The sequence below is a fragment of the Mastigoproctus giganteus genome, chromosome 14 (genome assembly GCF_048544385.1).
Source record: "Mastigoproctus giganteus isolate SK-2022 chromosome 14, ASM4854438v1, whole genome shotgun sequence".
NCBI lineage: Eukaryota > Metazoa > Arthropoda > Arachnida > Uropygi > Thelyphonidae > Mastigoproctus > Mastigoproctus giganteus.
Window position 1 is genome coordinate 10,764,116 of NC_143588.1, and position 20,859 is coordinate 10,784,974.

At 38.1% G+C, this 20,859-nt stretch overlaps 1 protein-coding gene across 3 annotated transcripts in view; it reads left to right on the forward strand.

Annotated features, from left to right (window-relative positions):
- LOC150074975 (ATP-binding cassette sub-family C member 1-like) overlaps positions 1 to 20,859 on the forward strand; it is an 889,139-nt gene that overhangs the window by 751,263 nt on the left and 117,017 nt on the right. The gene's annotated exons all lie outside the window — the stretch shown is intronic.

Here is a 20,859-nt window from a genome sequence, read left to right on the forward strand (position 1 = left end):
ATTTATCAAGATCTTAAGGCCATAACATTATGGCCTAAAGAACTTGATAAAATGAACTTTAAGTATCTGCTCTTCAACAAATAACATTATCAAAAATTTTATAATTCTGTAGGTTGTTGCTATTAATGCATATCTGATAACTTGCAACTACTGAAGCAGTTTTGTATGGGTTGCCATGTGGTTTTTACTGCATGGAGTGAAAACTTAGTTCTGTCCATACTTTTAAATTATAACTTTTTAAACCTTTAGGTTGTACTCTTCACTTAGAATGGCTCCGTTATTCACATGCCATCAGATGTGCACTAATTGAGATCAAAACTATCCAATTATATTAAGGGAGGTAGCAAAGGAGGTAAGCACAACAAGTTGCCATCAAGAGAAGACATTAGCCATAATTATGAGAGCATTTTTTGATTCAGGAAGGTCCCTGTGGACTAGATTTATATGAATGTATGTAAAGATAGTAATAGTAGATATTCACCAATTCTTAAAGGGAGTAATTACAGACCTGTTAGCTTTTAACTTCTGTTCCAGGGAAAATAATGAAGTCAATGATTTAAAATGTGATGCAGGGCCATCTAGATAGGAGTGCAATTATACTTCAGTCACAGCATGGGTTTGTTACAATGAGGTCTGACCAGTTTGATTGGGCACTATGATGCAGTGACAAAGGACCTGGAAGCAAAAAATTATAATTCAATATCATTAGATAGTATGAATCAGAGCTGTGAAACTCAATATGTTCTACGTTGAAAATAATATTAGTAAATAAATAAGAGGAGTCAACCTCAATATAGTACGTGGAACACTTCCGTATGATACCCTCCAGAAATTAAAACGGAAAAAACGAAAAATCGAAAACTTACCGGAACATTAAAGTAAAATATAAATAATTAAAGAAAAATATAAATAATTAAATAATCAATTTAACACAATTCAAAATCAATTAAAAACAATTAAAATTCAAATTAACGCAATTAAAAGAATCTAACGAAAATATTCAAAACGATTTTTGAAAATATTCAAAAATCGTTTTGAATATTTTCGTTAGATTCTTTTAATTGCGTTAATTTGAATTTTAATTGTTTTTAATTGATTTTGAATTGTGTTAAATTGATTATTTAATTATTTATATTTTTCTTTAATTATTTATATTTTACTTTAATGTTCCGGTAAGTTTTCGATTTTTCGTTTTTTCCGTTTTAATTTCTGGAGGGTATCATACGGAAGTGGTCCACGTACTATATTGAGGTTGACTCCTCTTATTTATTTACTAATTCAATATCATGTAATTGGATTTCAGGAAAGCTTTTGATACTGTTGTACATGAAGGACTGCTGTACAAATTGGAGCAGTGTTGCATTAAGGGAAAGTTACTGCTAGGATTCAGTTGGACCCACTGTTGTTTTATTAATGATATTGATGAATGGTATATGTGCCAGTTTGCAAATGATACAAAGGTTGGCAGGGTGGTCAATGACAATATACCACTGCAACATGATCTAGAAAAGTTAGGCAGATGGGCTGAGAAATGGCAATTGAAGTTTAACATTGACCAGTGAAAGATACTGCACATGGGTAGCAGTAATCCCAGAGTAATATCAACTGTGTGGTATGTGTTTTCAGGGAAGTGGAAAATGAAAAGAACTGTAGGTAACTGTGCAGTCTAATATGAAGTTCTTTGAGCAGTGCAGACAGGCTGCCAGGACAGCTCATGGGATTTATGTTATGTCATGTCGATGATAGACAGGAATTTTGCTAGCAGGGATTAGGAGGTGAGTATCCCGTTATATAAGGCAGTAGTCAGGCTACACCTTCAGTACTGTATACAGGTCTGGATGCCTCATTTTAAGAAGGATGCAGAGCTGCTGGAACTAGTACAGAGAAGGGTGATGAGATTGGGGAGGGGCAGAAAAGGACTGCTCTTATCAATAAATGCTTCGGTTCTGCAAATTGCAACATCTGGTGGCTAGGAACCTTTCAAGATTACACTGGTCGGGGGAAAAAAAATTTTTTTTTTTTTCACTCCTTGTTAAAATTCAGAGTTAATCTTGTAGATTTAACATTACTGAATTCAAATATGGTAACCATATTGCTGTAACCCCCACCAATTTTAAGGAAGAAGGGATTAAAGTCAAAAACTAAGTTTATAGTAAAAAAAAATTCACGTTTTAAGAAAATGTTTCATATAGTACTAAATATTGGACAATGGGTCCATTAACTACATTCTATTTACAAAAATGTTTATCAAATAACAAAACATTTATTTTGTTGTTTTTTGCCTGTTATAATTGTCCATTAGTATCTCCCATATGAGATTCCAACAGTATTATTCTGTCAACATATTTTGACTTCATTTTCCCCGATATCTTTTTTCCATTTGAGAAATATCTTGGTGAAACCTTTCACTGTGTTCATTGGAGACCACTCCCAACATTCAGTGTTTCATGAAGTCCAGCAAACTTTTTCAAATGCCTTTTTTTTTTCCTGTAGCATTTAATTTTTTAGTGAATTCCTCATCTTGGAATAGCAGTTTGATTTGAGGACCCACAAAAATTCCCTCTTTTATCTTGCTGTCACTGATTTGAGGAAACTTTTTCCTCAAACAGGAAATTCCTCCTTTTTTGTCCATTGTTTTCACAAATATTTTTATCAAACTTAACTTGATGTGCAGTGGAGGTAAATAGATTTTTCTGACCTTTACCAGCGACTTCTCATAATCTGTCTTAGTTTACCTAACCTGTTTCTTGACTTGATTGCAGACTAGTTTATATCTGTGTAGTATTTTGTATCATCTCATAATCCTCCTCTTAATTATCTCATAATAATCTTCTCCTCTTCCTCGAGTCTGTTCACTGCATTCTTTGCTTCTTTATTTATGTCATATTTACTGCAGTCTGGCTTGTTTTTTCCATATTTTCAAAGTTAAAATTTCTAAGATCTGTTGATGGTTTAGTTTCTGCATTCAAGGGCATGCCAGAGGTGGAAAGAAGAAAAAGAAATTCAATGGCTGAAGGCAGAGCTAAACATATCGTACCAGGAGGCAAGAAAAGCAGTGAAACCTCTTAACATCAAAAATCCTACCTACGCCCAGAAGGTAGCAGGGAGGTGTTCGATTGGGACTCAGACGGACATGTCCGTCCCTCCAAAAGAATCATTTACTCCCATTGCACGTTATCTTTTAAGCTCCCAAAAACCGAAGGACCAAAAACAGAAGGACCAATCAGCTGCCACTCCTATATCAGTACCTCCTAATGCTCCACAAGTAACAAAAGCAAAAGAAAAGAATAAGAAAGGGGAAGTAACACCTAGTACCCAGGAAAACATGGATGTTGAGCAGAAGGAGGTACATGATGAGTCAGTTTTGGAACTCTTCGCTGAGGAAGAAATGGACACAGGACAGCGTCCATACCTCCCCAGGAAAGATAAATCCAAGACTGACAAAATTAAGCCCTCAGCACTTCGGAAGCCGCCTGATGGACCCACCAAGTCCAAATAATGGCTAAATTCCTACAGTGGAATTGTCGTGGATTCCGGCAAAATACTGACGACATCAAGGAACTCCTGCAAAAGCACAAACCAGTTTGCTTTTGCATACAGGAGACTTATTTAAAGGCAAATGATGACCCCACCATGCATAACATTACCATCATTCGTAAGGATAGAATTGTGGATGGTCCTGCCCACGGAGGAGTCGCAATCCTCGTCGGCAACCAGATCCCATTTCAGCCTTTACAGCTTACAACTAGCATTGAAGCTGTAGCAATTCGCCTTACAGTGGGGTTCTTATTAACTGTCTGCTCTGTTTATTTGCCACCTGGGATTGATATCCCCCAGAAAGACCTTGATGATCTTATCATGCAATTGCCTTCCCTTTGTTGAATTCTTGGGGATTTCAATGGACATAACACTCTGTGGGGTAGTGCTGACATCAATGGAAGGGGACGAGTCATAGAGCATATGCTCACTGACAATGATCTCTCCCTCATAAATGTGGGAACAAACACCTTCTTCCACATGCCTACCCATACATTCTCTGCCATTGATCTTTCTATCTGCTCCCCTTCTCTCCTTCCTTCACTTACTTGGGAGGTAGAAGAAAATCCATATGGAAGCGATCACTTCCCCGTGATAACAACCCTAACTAATGGTAGACTCTGTCTGCCATTTAGTTTACCGCGGTGGAAGATCGATCAGGCTGACTGGAATGGCTTTCAATATCTGGCAAACTTTGACATCACTACAGTCAGTCAGGAGCCAATCAATGAAGCAGTCATGTATGTCACAGAAACGATTGTCCAAGCAGCTGCAATTGCAATCCCAAAATCATCTAGCCGGTTCCCACTATTTCCGAAACCTTGGCCGAATGCACAGCAGCAAGAAAAGCACAGAACAAAGCCTGGGGGATATTCCGCCGATATCCCTCAACTGAAAATTTAATAACATTTAAACGTGCACATGCGAAAGTGCGTTATGTACGATGTCAGAGCCAAAGGAAATCTTGGATTCGTTTTACATCTTCTATAACTCAGGCTGCTAGCTCAAAAGTAGTCTGGGATAAGATCCGGAAAATGAAGGGAAAATATCCACCATGCCCTTCTGTGATCCTCGAGCATAACGGATGTCCAATTGCAGATCGAACTGCAGTAGCAAATACTCTAGGGGGAAACATTTGCAAAAATCTCTGCAATAACATCTTTTCCCGCAGAGTTTTTGGCCCTGAAAGAGAAAAATGAGAAAAACCCCCTGAACTTCTATTTAAAAGGGCTTGAATCGTATAACAAGCCCTTTTCACAGGAGGAGTTAAATGCTGCACTCTTTCTCACGCACGTAAGTGCTGTGGGGCCCGATGACATCCACTACGAAATGGTAAAACACCTCACACCACAATGTAAGGATCACCTTTTAATTCTGTTTAACAGAATTTTTCTTAATAAACAATTTCCGGATTCGTGGCGGAAGGCAATCGTTCTTGCCTTCCCAAAACCAGGAAAGGATCCTAGAAATCCAAGTAACTACCGTCCTATTGCTCTGACAAGCTGTTTGTGCAAGATCCTGGAAAGAATGGTAAATTCTCGGCTGGTATGGTATTTAGAAACAAATGGTCTGCTTTCCAGGACACAGTGCGGCTTCCGAAGAAATAGATCCACTCTGGATCATTTAATCCGATTGGAAACGTCCATTCGTGATGCTTTTATTAAATCCGAGCATTTGGTAGCAGTTTTCTTTGATATTGAAAAAGCGTACGACACAGCCTGGCGATTTGGAATTCTAAAAGACCTCTATAACTTTGGTCTTAGAGGTAATCTTCCTCTTTTTATTAAAAACTTTCTTTTGAATCGCCAGTTTCAAGTCCGTTTAGGATCCACCCTCTCTCGAGTTTTCTCTCAGGAAGAGGGAGTCCCACAAGGATCAGTTCTAAGTGTCACGCTTTTCGCAATCAAAATAAACTCTATCGCAGAACAACTTCCAACCACTGTAAACAATGCCCTCTATGTTGATGACTTTGCTATATTTTGTCACTCGTGCAATATGAGGGTCATGAAAGGCAACTGCAGAAAACCATTGACCATCTTACAGCTTGGTCTTTGGCTAATGGGTTCAGATTTTCATCACAGAAGACTGTTTGTGTACACTTCTGTCGCAAACGTAATCTTCATCCTGACCCAGAATTAAGGCTTGGGCAAAATAACATCCCAGTTTTAGCAGAATTCAAATTCCTTGGACTTATTTTCGACAAAAAGCTGACATTTTTACAACACATTCGTCAGCTGAGGACAAGATGTGTCAAAGGTCTTAACATCCTTCGTGCCCTTTCGTCAACTTCATGGGGCGCAGATAGTTCTACCCTTCTTCGTCTTTACCGAACACTTGTCCGCTCCAAACTCGACTATGGGTCTCAGGTTTATGGTTCTGCTAGAGATAGTGCACTTCGGTGGTTAGATCCAATCCACCATCAAGCCATCCGGACAGCCACTGGAGCATTTCGCACATCTCCTGTCCAAAGCCTTTACGTTGAAGCAAATGAACCGTCTCTGTCTCTTCGACGTAAGCAGTTGTCCTTACAGTACACCTTCAAATTAAAATCCCTGCCCGATCATCCCACGTGGCCATCCGTTTTTGAGCCGCGCTGGGAAAATCTCTACAACACCCATCGGACTGCCAACAAACCTTTTGGTATTCGCATTCAAGGGCTGCTGAATGAACTAAACTTGACGGTAGACAATGTTGCCCAGTCACCAAGGCAATTCTTTCCACCCTGGCATGCTTATTTCCCAACTTGCGACTTCTCCCTTAAGATCTGGGAGAAGGCTACTACACCGCCATCTGTCTACCAGCAACTCTTTGCATCACATAGACAGCAGTATTCTGACTTTCTGCCAGTCTATACAGATGGCTCAAAGTTAGAATGTCATGTGGGATCTGCTGTTGTGTTCCCTCACAAAACATTATCCTATAAGATCCCACAAGAAACTAGCATTTATACTGCAGAGTTGCATGCAATACAAACAGTCCTAGATCACATTAAAAATCGCGACTACCAGAGGTGTATGATTTATTGCGATTCATTGAGCGTGTTACAGGCTCTGGTATCGGTGAGTTTTAACCCTCATCCGATCCTGTCCAGGATTCGGCAGATTCTTTTTTCTCTCAAGAAATTAGAATTCGATATTCGTTTTTGCTGGATCCCAAGGATCCAAGGATTCGTTTTTGGGATCCGGGGAAATGAATCGGCTGATGCCGCTGCGAAATCAGCCATTTCCCTGGATAATTATTGCCTGTCAGTCCCCTATACAGACTACAGGCAAATAATACGTTCTAAACTACTTTCCCAATGGCAAGATTCTTGGCATGGACAGGCCACAAATAAATTACATCACATTAAGCCTGTAATTATGCAATGGCAGTCCAGTCTACGCAGGGTCCGAAGAGAGGAAGTTGTTCTTGCTCGGCTCCACATAGGTCATAGTCATCTAACCCATTCCTACTTGCTGAGGGCGGATGACCCACCTATGTGCGAGATGTGCAATGTTATTTTAACCGTCCATCATATTTTAATAGAATGTCCTGTTTTTATAGAAGCACGACGTTCGTATTTTACTGCTTTTAATAATTTTACTGAGCCATTTACACTCAGTCAGATTATAGGTGACAGACACAATATGTCTGACGTTTTTAACTTTTTACAATTTATTAATTTTTATACAAAGATCTAAGTTTTATGCTTTTACACTTATCCCTTTTTAACATAATTAATTGTTTGACGTGGTAGCCTTGGCTACCAAAATGTTTAATAGCATTTTAAACCTGACTTGGCGCATTATGGCCTTAGCTGCCAATGCGCCATTAAAAACCAAAAAACCAACCTTAGTTTCTGCATGATGTCATTTTTTTACCCTGTCCCATTCGAATAAAAAGCAGTGGTATTTAGTATATCCACCTTGCAACCCAGTCAGAAAAGCTACCACTTTTAGGTAGGCACAGATATTCCATTTGTATCCTTGGTAGTATATTTTTTTTTTTCAAAAGAACCTGTAGGTTCTCATACATTTATTTCATGTGAACTGCATGGGCCAATGGTATAGATGGATACTTATTTACATTATGGTGTAAAACTGCTTTCAAGTTTTACACCATAATGGAATTCATTGATTTATCCAAGCAGTTGGATAAATCAATGAAAAGCCTCCACTGCTTGGGGATGTGCTCCAGATGTAACTCTTTCATTAATTCCTGGACATTGTTTCAATAAACCAAAGCACCATCTATGGACTAATAGGTTGTTATGTTAGATTGCTTCTTCTTATAAAAAGACATCTTTGACATCCCTTTCAAGAAGATTCCACTTCCAAAATTGTGATCCTGGTAATTGAGCCTTGGTTTTGGAGAGGTCCAAATCGTTCAATTCTGCCTGAGTGATTAGATATAGCTGTGCAGTATCAAGAGTTGAAAAGACTTGATATTGCAAAGTATCAAGACTGTACTCTTTATGGTTCTGCATCTTCTGGAGACCTCCCCTTTTCCAATCCTCAATCAGAGTCAAGTCAAGTTTCTGATGATTTGGGCACTGTATCATTGTGAGGAACTGGTCTTAGAACATAAAGTAGCAGTATCCCAATGTATATTGGGATACTCTACTTTATGCTTGGATTTCCCAGAAATACTTTCATGCAAAATTAACAGTTATTTGTATGGTCTCGAGGTTCCTGCCATGTCACCGGAACAGCAAAAGGTATTGATCTATGACTACAATTTGTGATTACCCTCTAAGCCAGCCTGTTAATGTCCTTGAACACAAGCTACGGGAAATGTTTGGAGCCCTTACTTTATCTTCATCTCTACCCTTACATCCAAAATAGAGTTCATAGGCTTTTCTCACAAGTTGTGACAATGGCTTCCAATGTGATTTTAATACCGCTTCTCCAAATTTTCTTTCCTTCTTCCAAGAAATCCATGACAACTGCTTTAAACAGTTGCTGAGCTGCTAGTTCAACGTCATGTAGGTTTCTTTCATCTTTGAGGAATTTCTTTATTTGAGGTTCAATGAAAATTCCTTCTTTCAGTTTTGCATCTGTTAAATTGGAAAACATTTCCCTTAGATAGCAGAATCCACTTCCTTCTTTATCCAAAGCCTTAGCAAAACTCTTCTTAATCTAAGCTTTATATTCGGAGGTGAAAGAAGAATATTGTGGTTCAACTGGTGGAATATATTTTATATTACTTTACACTGGTAAAAACTCCTCTCTCATTTCCCACTGTGACACAATATAATGTTTTTCTCTTGCATGGCTGTCCAATAAACAAAGAAAACAGCAGTATTTTGTGAAACTTCACTGTAAACCAATGAGTAATCCAATTACCGTAAGACCATCTCAGATATTCTAAACAAGATCATGGTATACTTTGTTGCTCTCAGGATTTTGGACATACTTTCTTATTTCAAGCCAATGGCATGAAGTAGAGGAATGAATGAGGATACATTTTCATTGTGCAGAAAAACTACTTTTTAAATTAGTTTATTTGGGACCTTCGGTAGGATTTTGTTCAATGCACCATTCATTCAGACCACTAATATCTTTAAGAAACACATGCCATCTTCCATAATGAAATATTTCGAAAACACTTTGTGACATTTTTGATATACTCTAATTTCTGCTTCAAGTAACATCCACTTTTGTAACCTAGACTCAGGGAGTTTTTGTTGCTCTAAAATAAGATTAAATCATTAACCAAGCCATTCAACTCTTCCTTGCTTAATTAAGCAAGAAAGAGTTGAATTAAGTTGAATTTCTCTTCCTTGCTTAATTAAGCAAGGAAGAGAAAATTATGCATATAATTTTCTGATTGGTAATCCAAATTTGTTGAAGTGGATATTCCAGCTACATCTGGAATATCCATACAAGAATCCTCACTATATTCTCCCTGCTTGATCCCATTATTTTGAGGAATCTGGTATCAGCAGGTCTTCATTATGTGGAAAGGTCTTATTATAGATTATACGTTAGGATATTTGATGCTTGCTTGTTTATAGATACACAGATAAACTATACACATACTCATACTTTAATTATACTTCTGTTACTAAAAGAGAAAGGTTTGATGCAGGCAGACAGATTGAGCATGTTAACCCTCCCCAGCTTTGCCATCTCTGAGCACATGCAAATAATAATGCAGATAATACAACAGATCAGTGTCATATCTACTTCCTTAAATTGTAGTAAGGTACATGTATTATGGGTAAACCTGTGTAATGTAGAAATTGTGATGTGATATGAAATTTAAAGAATTATTTTCTAAACTACCCATAAAAATTGACTGCAAAGAGGTGGCATATTAGTGGACGTAAGAATCATATTTACCAGTATTCTTTTTCATGTATTGGGCTTGTTTGAGAAAGAATATAACAAATTTTTATTTATCAAGACTTGGCTGCTTTTTTTTTTTTTATTTTTTATTGACCAGTACAGAACATTTACAAAAAAAATTAAATGGCATACAAGTTTCTTTGACAGTTTCAAGTATCTTGCACTTAACAAAGGTGAGAACAAGAAAGAACCTAAAGTAGTACAGGAGAGTTCCTGTTTTTCAGGGAGAACAGGGGAATTTATATTTTAGTGATGATATTGAGGTTGAGAAACTTGTTAAGCAAATACTACAGTACTAAATTAAAAAGTGAAATAAACTAATTCCCTATTCCTTGGGGACCTTTTATGTGTCTTTTAAATTGTATCTGTTCTGTTCATGCCCATCTGATACTAAAGAGTAGATATTTATTTTGTATCAAAAGCTGTGACCATTTGAACTCTGCAACATTGAAAGATTGCATAATGAACGTATGTAAATTAAGATTTATATATCATTTTCTCTTGCTTGAATTCCAAGCTGAAGGTAATATAAAACTTTGAGTATTTTTGCCATCTGTCATCATGATGTACGTTGTAACAGAATGCTGATTTGAATGCTAGCATATATTGTTACTAACATTTAGTACCATAGTATTTTTTGATTTACAACTTCACTGGAAAATGTAAACTACTAATGCTTGAAAAATAATAGGATACTTCTTAATGTTATCTATCTGAAATGGTGTATGTATTTCATTAATGCTAATTATAATTTTGGAATGGTATGACCATCTAAAATTAATAACTTGACAGGATACAAAATTGTGAAAGGTTTGCATAATTTCATTATTGTTTTTATTTAGTTTTATCTTTAATAATAACTAATTTATCCAACTTTCAGTCTTGGTTTCATTCGCTGTCTATATAATTCATATAGTGTTGTAAAAACATCGTGGGCAAACTTATCACTTCTGTTTTATTATGTGATTTATAATTTGTTTGAACCAATCTAGAAATACCTAAATATTGGGGATGCACCTTGATATTTGGTGAAATTTTGGCTTGAGGTTCAAAAGCAAAGACTTTTCTTTTAAAAAATTATTATTCAGAAAAGAGAGTGAGGTATTAGATATATATCCTAATAACATTCAGCTTGTTATGATTGCTCTTTGGCTGTCAGGAATAATCATACCATTCATGAAGATCTATATTACTTCCTCTACTAGATACTCTACCCTTTTAGGTATACCAAAGCTCATTTCAATATTTCAGAAATGGCATACTTTCTACACAAGTTCACAAACAATTCTTTTGTATTGAAGCAAGAGGAGACCACAAATCTCCAATGCTAGACTTGTAGGAAACTGACTGGGATCCAGATCGAGTGTCGTCTACTCCTCACCTTCTTGTGATAGTTGTCCCTCGGTAGGGACTCAGCTGTATGGGTCCTGAATGAATGAGCATAGTGTGGGATCAATTATAGGCTAAAACCTTATAAACCAGCTAAACTGTGCTTCTCAGAGAATGGACAGACATTCATTAATATGCTACTGCGACACGAATCGAGATGTGAATGAACTTTAGAAGTTTAAATGGCAAAGGAGTGGAATTAGCTGATCTAGGAAATATGATTTCAGAACAGCAGGTATCACAGAGACATGTAATAGACAAATTTATTCTAGAAATAAGAGGTGCAAGGAAGTGCACCTCTTATAAGCTTTTATTTTATTACATAAGCTTTCTTTTTTTAGATGTATTATCAACCCCAAGGGCTCACCATCTGGTGAGTATGGGCTTGTATTCTCTCTCTCTCTCTCTGAGTAATTCAGAAAAAAAATTTTTTTTTTTTTTGACTGGTGCAGCATAAGCCTCAAGCTTCCTTGCACCATATGGCTAATAATAATAATAATATAGCAAAAAATGTCTGGGAACAAGTTTATAAGTGTGAAGACGTAGACTTCTTGAACTACTGAAAACGATGTTTTTCTTACCCATTTTATCATATTTTTGATTCATTAACATATTAATTGTGTTTTACAAATAGATTAAATAGGCTTAGTAGCGTTCGTTAGCTTATTTTTTAAATTTAACTTGTAATTTTGTAAGTTACGACTCACTGCTTGTACTGCTATTGTATCGGAGTTTCGGGTGCAAATATCATAGCATGTAACCAGTAGTGCAGAAGAATAGTAGGGTTTAACTGTAATAAATAAATATTTATTCCTTCCATATCTCTTCCATTCTTTTGGTGAGTGCCCAAGTTTCACTTCCATAAGTCATGGTGGGGAGTATACATTGGTTCATTATTTTACGTTTCAGACAAACTGGGATATTGCTCTTCAGTATGCGACTATATTTCCTGAATGCTATCCATCCAAAATTTATTCTTCTCTTGACTTCCAGCCATTTATTATTATTACATCTAATAACTTGTCCCAGATAACTATATGACTCCACCTTTTCAATTACTGCTCCTTCAATCATTATTTCCCTTTCTGTGGCATACTTGTTCATCATTACTTTTGTTTTAGCCATATTCATCTTTAGTCCAAAATCTTTACTAACCGTGCATAACTGATTAAGATTTTCCTCTAATTCTTTGGGATCGTGGCTTATGACCACAATGTCATCTGCAAATCGTAAATGGTTTAGGTACTCTCCGTTCACATTGACTCCTTTCTGTGACCAGTCTAATCTTCTGAAAGCTTCCTCAAGGGCTGCAGTAAACAGCTTCGGAGATATTGTGTCTCCTTGTCAAACTCCTTTCTTAATTTTAAATTTACTACTGTTTTTGTCTAGTCTAATAAAGGAGGTAGCACTCTCATATATTTTCTTCTAAATCATAATATATGGGGTATCTATGCCTTGTCTTTGCAGTGCCCGAAACATTGCCTTATGCTGTATGGAGTCAAATGCCTTTTCATAATCCACAAATGCCAGGCATAATGGTGTTTTGTATTCATTTGCTTTCTTCGTTAGCTGTGATATTACGTGAAGGTGATCCATAGATGAGAATCCTGTCCTAAAGCCAGCTTGCTCTTTCGGTTGATTCTCATCAAGTATTCTTTCTAATCTGTTAGTAATGACCCTTGTGAACAACTTGTAGATGTGGGATAACAAGCTAATTGGTCTATAATTTCCAATTTCTGATTTATCTCCTTTCTTATGCAGCAAAACTATGATTGCATTATTCCACTGCTTAGGCATCACACCTTTTCTAATGCACTTTGTGAAGAGCCTTGCCAGTTTTTGTGTAATGTCTCTTCCTCCCAATTTTAACAACTCTTCAGTAACTTCATCTTCCCCTGAGGCTTTCTGATTCTTCATTTTCTTCAATGCATGTTCTACCTCATCAGGAAGAATATAGGGTATGCCGTATGTGTTGCTACTTTGCAATCCATCTTCCCCACTGCTGGCATCATTCCCTCGTTCCTTATATAATTCTCTATAGTAGTCTTCTGCTATTTGAATTATGCCTTCTCTGCTGTTTATAAGTACACCATCGCTATTCTTCAGTTTCAGTATCATTTGCCTTTCTGTATTACTGCTCATGGCTGCTGATTTAAATCCTTTGTTTTCCCTTAATGCTTGTTCTACTTTTCTTGTGTTAAATCTTCTTATGTCCTCTCTGAGTCTCTTTCTAATGGCTTTGCATAACTCAGTATACTCAATTTTCTCCCTGTCAGTGTTTTTCTTGCTCTTCATTTGTCGTCTTTGATTCATCACGACAAGCGTTTCTTGACTAATTTTTTCTTCTTTGGATTTCTTTTTCCCTATAGGTTTCTTGGTCTTTATCACTTCCACAAAGTTGTAATATTCCTCGTCGATATCTTGGTCCTGAAGTTCCAATACATACTGCATTTTCTCCTCTTCTGTTATCTCAAAGACCTTTGTATTATTTACTCGAGTCAGTTTTTTCCTTTCCTACATCTATATCAAGTGTACATCTTACCATTCTGTGATCACTTCCAACATTTACCTTATTCAGGATGGTAACATCATTCACAATATATCTTCTGTTAGTGAGGATGAAGTCGATTTCATTAGTAGTTAATCCATTTGGACTCTTCCATGTCCACTTTCTGTTCACCCTTTTCTTGAAACAAGTGTTCATTACTGACAGTCCTTGAGATTCTGCAAATTCCACAAGTCTTTCACCTTTTTCATTTCTTTCACCAATTTCAAAATTTCCTATAGTTCCCCTTTCTGCACTATTTTGTCTTTTTCCAACCTTAGCATTGAATTCCCCCAATAATAATAATGTAGTGGGTTTTATGCTCATCTAGAAGACTCTCAGTTTCGGTGTACATTTCTTCAACCTCTTCATCATCATGGCTCGATGTTGGTGCATAAATCATTATAATCTTTAGCTTGTACCTCTTAGAAATCTTGAGTATTAGTCTTGACACCCTTGGTGATGTATTTCTGAATTCCAAAATGTTGTTTTTAAAATCTTTATAGACCAGAAACCCAACTCCACCTTCACTCCTTTCACTGTTTCCATTGGTGTACAGCAGATTTCCACTTGTTAAACTTAGAAGTGATTCATTTCTTCTTCTTGTTTCAGCCAAACCGATGATATTCCATTTCACTTTTTTTTCTAATTCCTTTTCCAGCTCTAATATCCTCTCTTCACCGATAAGTGATCTTACGTTATAACAAGCCAAGTTCAGTTTCCGTGCATGGCAGCCACACGTCCAAACGTCACACGTCACTGTTAATAAAGGTGCCGGTACACTGTACCGTTGCATACCGTCTCAAAAAAAGCACTGGGTAGCAGTAACCCGAGAGTAACATACCAACTGTGTGATACTACTACACTTAGGGTAGTAGAGAATGAAAAGGACCGGGTGGTAATTGTGCAGTCAGATATGAAGTTTTCTGAGCAGTGCAGACAGTCTGCAAGAGTAGCTCATGGTGTCTTGTCAATGATATACAGGAATTTTTCTAGCAGGGATAAGGAGGTAATTATCCCCTTATATAAGGCAATAGTCAGGCCACACCTTGAGTATTGTATACAGATCTGGAGGCCTCATTTTAAGAAGGATGTAGAGCTGCTGGGAAGAATAGAGAAGGGCAGTGAGATTGGTGAGTGGAACAACTGGTTGCTCTTACCAAGAAAGACTTAAGTTCTGCAAATTGCAGCATCTGGAGACTAGGCACCTGCAAGGTAATCTAATTGAGGTGTATAAGGCCTTGAATGCTTTGAGTAAGCTCAATGTTGATAGGATGCTTCCTCATGCTCAGATTACTCACTTAAGCATACAAAAATTCAAATTGATGAAAGACAGATTTTTGGAAATTTGCCTTTAGCCAGCAGATAGTTGATAGATAGAACAAACTTCCATTTGTTGTAGTTGAGCTCGAAAACTTAAATAATTTTAAGGCAGAACTAGACAATCATATGAATTGAATGGTTGGGTGAAATGGGAAGGTTTTTTTTTTTGTCTGATATTATATAAGCTTGCTTTCTTGCATCATATACCTCTATTACTGCTAATTCTAATGCACAAAAGTTTTATATTTGGGTAATTTTGTAAATATTTGTCGAGACATCAAATATCATTAAAATCAGACCAATAGAAATCTGACATTTCTCATTTTCCATCTGCATGTAATGACTCAATTCACAAAGGATGGATTTTCATAGGGGCTCACATCTGGTGAGTATGGGCTTGGCACACCCAGGATCCTGAGCTGGATATCACCATTCTTATCTTTCTTGGTGATTCCCATCTACTTCTGACTGTCTCTCTCTCAGAACAGCCTAAGCCTTACAGAGGAGGAATATAACAGTAGCAATACAGTAATAATTCTATTTATTCCATGCCCGGTTTCCCAGGCATGATCCGCCATGGCCGATCCAGAGACATTAGCCAATTTAAGTGCCCTGCTATGTTCTCCCAATCTTGGTGTTGCTGGCGGACAAAGGTAGAGCGATGGTGGTGTTAGACATCGATAACTATCTGGAGAAGGTCCTTGATTTATTGAATGATACGTCCACATACAAAGTGGTAAATAGGAATCCTTTAGTGGGGCTGGAGCAACAGACCAATAAGCTGGTACAGAAGTGGCACAAGACGAACAAGATATCGGAGGAAGTTTCTTGGAGATTATGTGCGTCGGGTTGTAAGTTACTCAGATTCTATGGTTTACCTAAAGTGCATAAGGTAGGTGTGCCGTTGAGACCAATTGTATCATTTGTGGGCAGCCCGACGCACGCCCTTTCTAGATTTTTGGCTGGTTTAGTTTCTCCTGTTTTGGGCCAGATTAGCTGGACAGTGAAGAATAGTCAGGAATTTATACAGTTTTGCCCAGGATCAGAACATTGAAGAAGAAGAAATTTTGATATCATTTGATGTGGTGTCGTTATTCACGTGTATTCCAGGGGATCATGCTTTGGATTGTGTGCACACAGCCTTGGAGGGTGATAATACTTTGAGAGATGGGACGAATTTGAGTGTATAGGACATATGTGAATGGTGTTAGTTTGTGTTTGTCCGGCACCACTATGGTATTTGTAGGTGTGATGTATCAACAGATCCGGGGCGTGGCTATGGGTTCACCTTATTAGCGTAGTCATTGCTAATTTAGCAATGGAAGAATTTGAGAATAGGATGTTAAACTCCTCTGGTCCACTGCTCCTGCAGGTGTGGAAGAGGTATGTGGACGATACGTTCGCTATACTATGTAGGGGACGTGGGCCAGAGGTTCTCAATTGGCTTAATTGTGGTTCCCCCTTTATAAAGTTTACCTCTGAGGTCGAGTGGGGGGGAAGGCACTCTACCATTTTTGGATGTCTGGATTACAGGGTGAGCCGACAATTAAAAACAAGAGTGTTTAGGAAGATGTGTCAGGCCCAGTATACTCATTTTGGTTCTGCCCAGACTGGAGGTCATAAGAAGAGTGTAGGGCTTTAATGAGCAGGGTTTGGTCGCACTGCTCTACCTCGGAGGATAGGGAGGAAGAAATTAAATGGGTCATGGCCAACCCTGTGTGATGTGGATACCCCCGGAATGTGATTGAAGGTTGTTGTGGACATGGTACTCAGAGGGAGGAGGGAGTACTTGGCTCCACCGCGTACATTACCTACTATCCGGGCATTTCGCAACCAATAGCCCGCATCCTACAGTCATACCAAATACGTTGTGTACGTATTTGGTATGACTGCACACGGCGATGGCGGCAGTTAAAGACCCTGTTGTGGGAGTTGACAACAGTGGGGTTGTCTACAAAATTCAGTGTCCGGATTGTGGGGGATGTTACATAGGTGAGACTAAGCGCAGATTATGCGATAGATTGGGGGACCATAGCAGGGTGCTTAGATTGGCTAATGTCTCGGGGTCAGCCGTGGCAGAACATGCCTGAAAAACTGGGTATGGGATAACAGCCGAAGGAGCTGTAATTACAGATAAGGTAGAGGGTTTCTGGAACCGGAATTGGGTGGAGAGCCTAAGGATTTTTTTCTTGCGTAATCATAGCCTGAATAGGGATAAGGGTTGTAGGATTAATGTAATGATTGAGACCGTTATCCTGGATACGGATAAGCGTTTTAAAGTTGTACAGCCCTGAGCCACTTCCAGTGCTGATATACAGGAAACGAAGCATGCGCAGGTACCATAGTACACACTGGGTCTGCTGGGAAGGTTTAATACTTTATAATGAATTGTTGATGTAGCACTACTTATGTTGAGAAAGGCTGCAGATGCTGCCGAAAGCTTCAGTTTTAGAGTAGTACAGGTTTAATGCTTTTAATGTATAATATTTTTATTATTTTAATATATTCATATGATTTATTGTATTTTAAATTTTAAATTATATTATATCTTACAGTCGATTTTATGTATTTTATTTGTAATTTAATTTTATCTATGTTTAAAGTTCTAATTGGTCAGAGTTGGCAGCATTAATTATGGATTTATATTTTGCTCTTTAGCATGATTTGCCAAGCTTTCCCAAATTTCATTAAAATTGGACCAATAGAAATCTGGATGTTTGTTATTTATTTATTACATATTACATAATCTGTCCATAGACCTTTGTAGCTGAAGCACCAGATATTGTTTGTTGCCATGCATTAGTTGAAGGAATGAATGGGCAATGTAGTGGATGCACTGAATTAGACAAAAAAAAAAAAAAAAAAATTCTCTGTTTGTGCATATAAAAGTCGGAGATTTATTATTATTATTGTTTTTTTTTATAAATCATGGAATTATTCGTGTTTGCTAATGCTCTTGAAACCACAATGCATACATTAGCTAACATTTTTATTCTGAGTGACTGTTGTTGAGGGAAGCTAGGAATATTTTATGCAGTGAGGTCAAATAGTACGTGTGCGCGTGTGCTAAACGCAAAGGTTCAGGATATTCTGCAATTATCTAAGCACAAAAGATGATCTTGTCCATTTTGATACTAATGATATCAAGAAGATATCATTAGGCGATCTGAAGCTTTACTTAGCGAGTATAATGAGTATAACAACAAAACGTTATCTCATATATGTATAGGTATAGGTATGTTGAGGGTCTGACGGCTCCGGGGATTTCTCCCATCTCCGCGTATGTTCTTTGTATCGAGTGACAGTACCCTGTCTATGCCAGAGGTTTAAAAATAATGTATGGGTCATGTGGCATGTAGTTTGTTGTGCCCATTGTTCATCCGGCCTGTTGGCCGCCGGGCCCCCAGTGGGACCCGGCGTTACCATACCTAGCGACGGGGACGCCGGCCGGGTGTACCAAGAGACTAATTATACTCTGGCAGGTCCTGCCACTTACTTTCCTGGGATTTCGGTGACGAGGACCTAAAATAAAGGTTGGAGTTATCGCTAAGTTGGAGTTATCGGTTTAAGTAAAATTGCATTTAGAAAGCGCTGCGTGGGGTTTTACGCTGAAAGAACTATTTGTAGAGAGCCTAAAAGGTCGGGCAAAATTTGATGTGATTTAAATTTGGACATCTGGGGCAGTCGCTGTACAAGAGAAAGTGTTGGGAGGGGAGGGTGAAGACTGGGGGGATGAAATAGGAAGAAGAGGGGTCGGATAGAGAGGTGACCCCACATTTTCAGTGGGGCATGCCCATGCCCCACCAGAGTGAAAATATGGGGAGGCGAGGAGAGGAGAAGAGCAAATACCCCCTCCCCTCCCGCTCCCCGAAAAAAAAAAAAAAAAAAAACCGCACAAGGGAGTGCAGTTTTGGGTCGATAGTAGGCCATTCAAATCATCCTCAAGTCTTGTCTTTCTGTGGTATGGTGAGTTTATTGCTTGTGTTTTTTTTTTTTTTTTTTTTATTACTTGTTTGACCTCCTGCATTCTTCCTAGTTGGGTTGCCTTTGGTATATTTCTATCATTGTTTTCCTTCTAGAAAATAGATCCTGGGCATATTGACTGAGTGCCTTGTAGTCCTCTTGAGTGTCTAGCAGTCTGGGTTCTTGGTTGTCTGGGATATATTGGATTGACGTTATTAGCTGTAGTCGCAGGTCGTCATACAAATCGCACTCAAACATTAAGTGTCTCCAGGACTCCGGGTTGCCACAGGGACAGTCCGCGTTATTTATGATACCAAGTTGGTGAAGTTTAGCTTTAAACGGGCCGTGTCCTGTAAGGAGAAAGGTGGTATTTCGACCAGGGTGAAACCACACTGGCGCCTTAGGGTACAGCTTGGTGACAGTGGGGAGGAATCTTCTGGTCACTGCACCTTTTTCTGTGTTGCTCCATCTCCTCTGCCAAATCTGGATGAGGTGGTCGGTGATTCTTCTCTTCTCATAGTTGCATATATGTATAATGAGTAATGTCGAGGGGAAAAAAGCAGTGAGGTACAGCAAATCTGGAATTTTCTCGAAGCATAATAAGAGGAAGTTTGATGAGAGCCATTCAGTTTGTTGGTATGTGTTACATAGCTTTTGAAATAGGCATCACAGAGGCACCCTGATCTGGGTGCATAAGGTATGGTGGCACAATTTGAATGACAGTGAAATTTTCATAAACAAAACTTACTTCTGAATAAATATAAACTACTAAATAAATAAATGATCTTTATTGTATACAGAAAAGTTGTACAAGTACCCATCATGACAAGTAGTTTTACAGTTTGAAAGAGAATAATTTCTAAAGCTGTATAGATTAGACACGGATGCATAACCTTTAAAGAAGCAAATGTGAATTTAAATAAAGCTAATTTGATGGAGGTTAAGAACATTAATTAACATTAATTAATTAAACTAAAGTAATTATATAATACTAAAGAAATATCAAGAAACTATAATTATATATGTTAAGAAACATTTTTAAGAAACCACAGTAATTATATTGGTTACAAAACATTAACAAATTTATCTCTAGCTGATAGGTGGTAAGTGGTCATTATGTATCCAGACTAATGTTGTGTGACCGGTTCGTACTGTATGCCAGCTTGTTTCTGCCCTAAAACTGTAAGCTTCCATCAATATGTAATGTTATCACTTTCCTATGAATTTTGGTTGTTTATTATTGTACCCTTTCATTATGATACGTGTGCACCTGTTTCTTAACTAATCATATTACATTAATCAGATCATACACTGATCACTGAATTATGACCACCCCTATGAAAACTGAATGCAATCCAATGACCACGTGAGGTAAGAGAGTGCGCAGTTAGTTGACCTACGTAGTATAGATAAGGTGTCAGTGGTTCAGTAGGTAGTAAAATTCCAGGCGTGATGGGTAAAAGGAAGGATTTATTGGACTTTGATAAAGGACAGATTGTGGGAGCTTGATGAGCTGTTGCCTCGATTTCCCAAACAGCTGAACTGGTGGGGTGTTCGAGAGCCGCCGTTGTTTAAAGTGTACCAGGACTGGTGTCAAAATGGTCAAACAATGACCCAATGGCAAAACTGCAAATATCAGCGAAAGGTTGATGTTAGAGGTGAGCACCGGGTCCAACGATTCATACAGGCGAACAGGCACAGCACTGTTGAAGCATTGACTACCCAATACAACATGGGCCAACCCGGAACAATATCTGGCATGACCATGCTCGC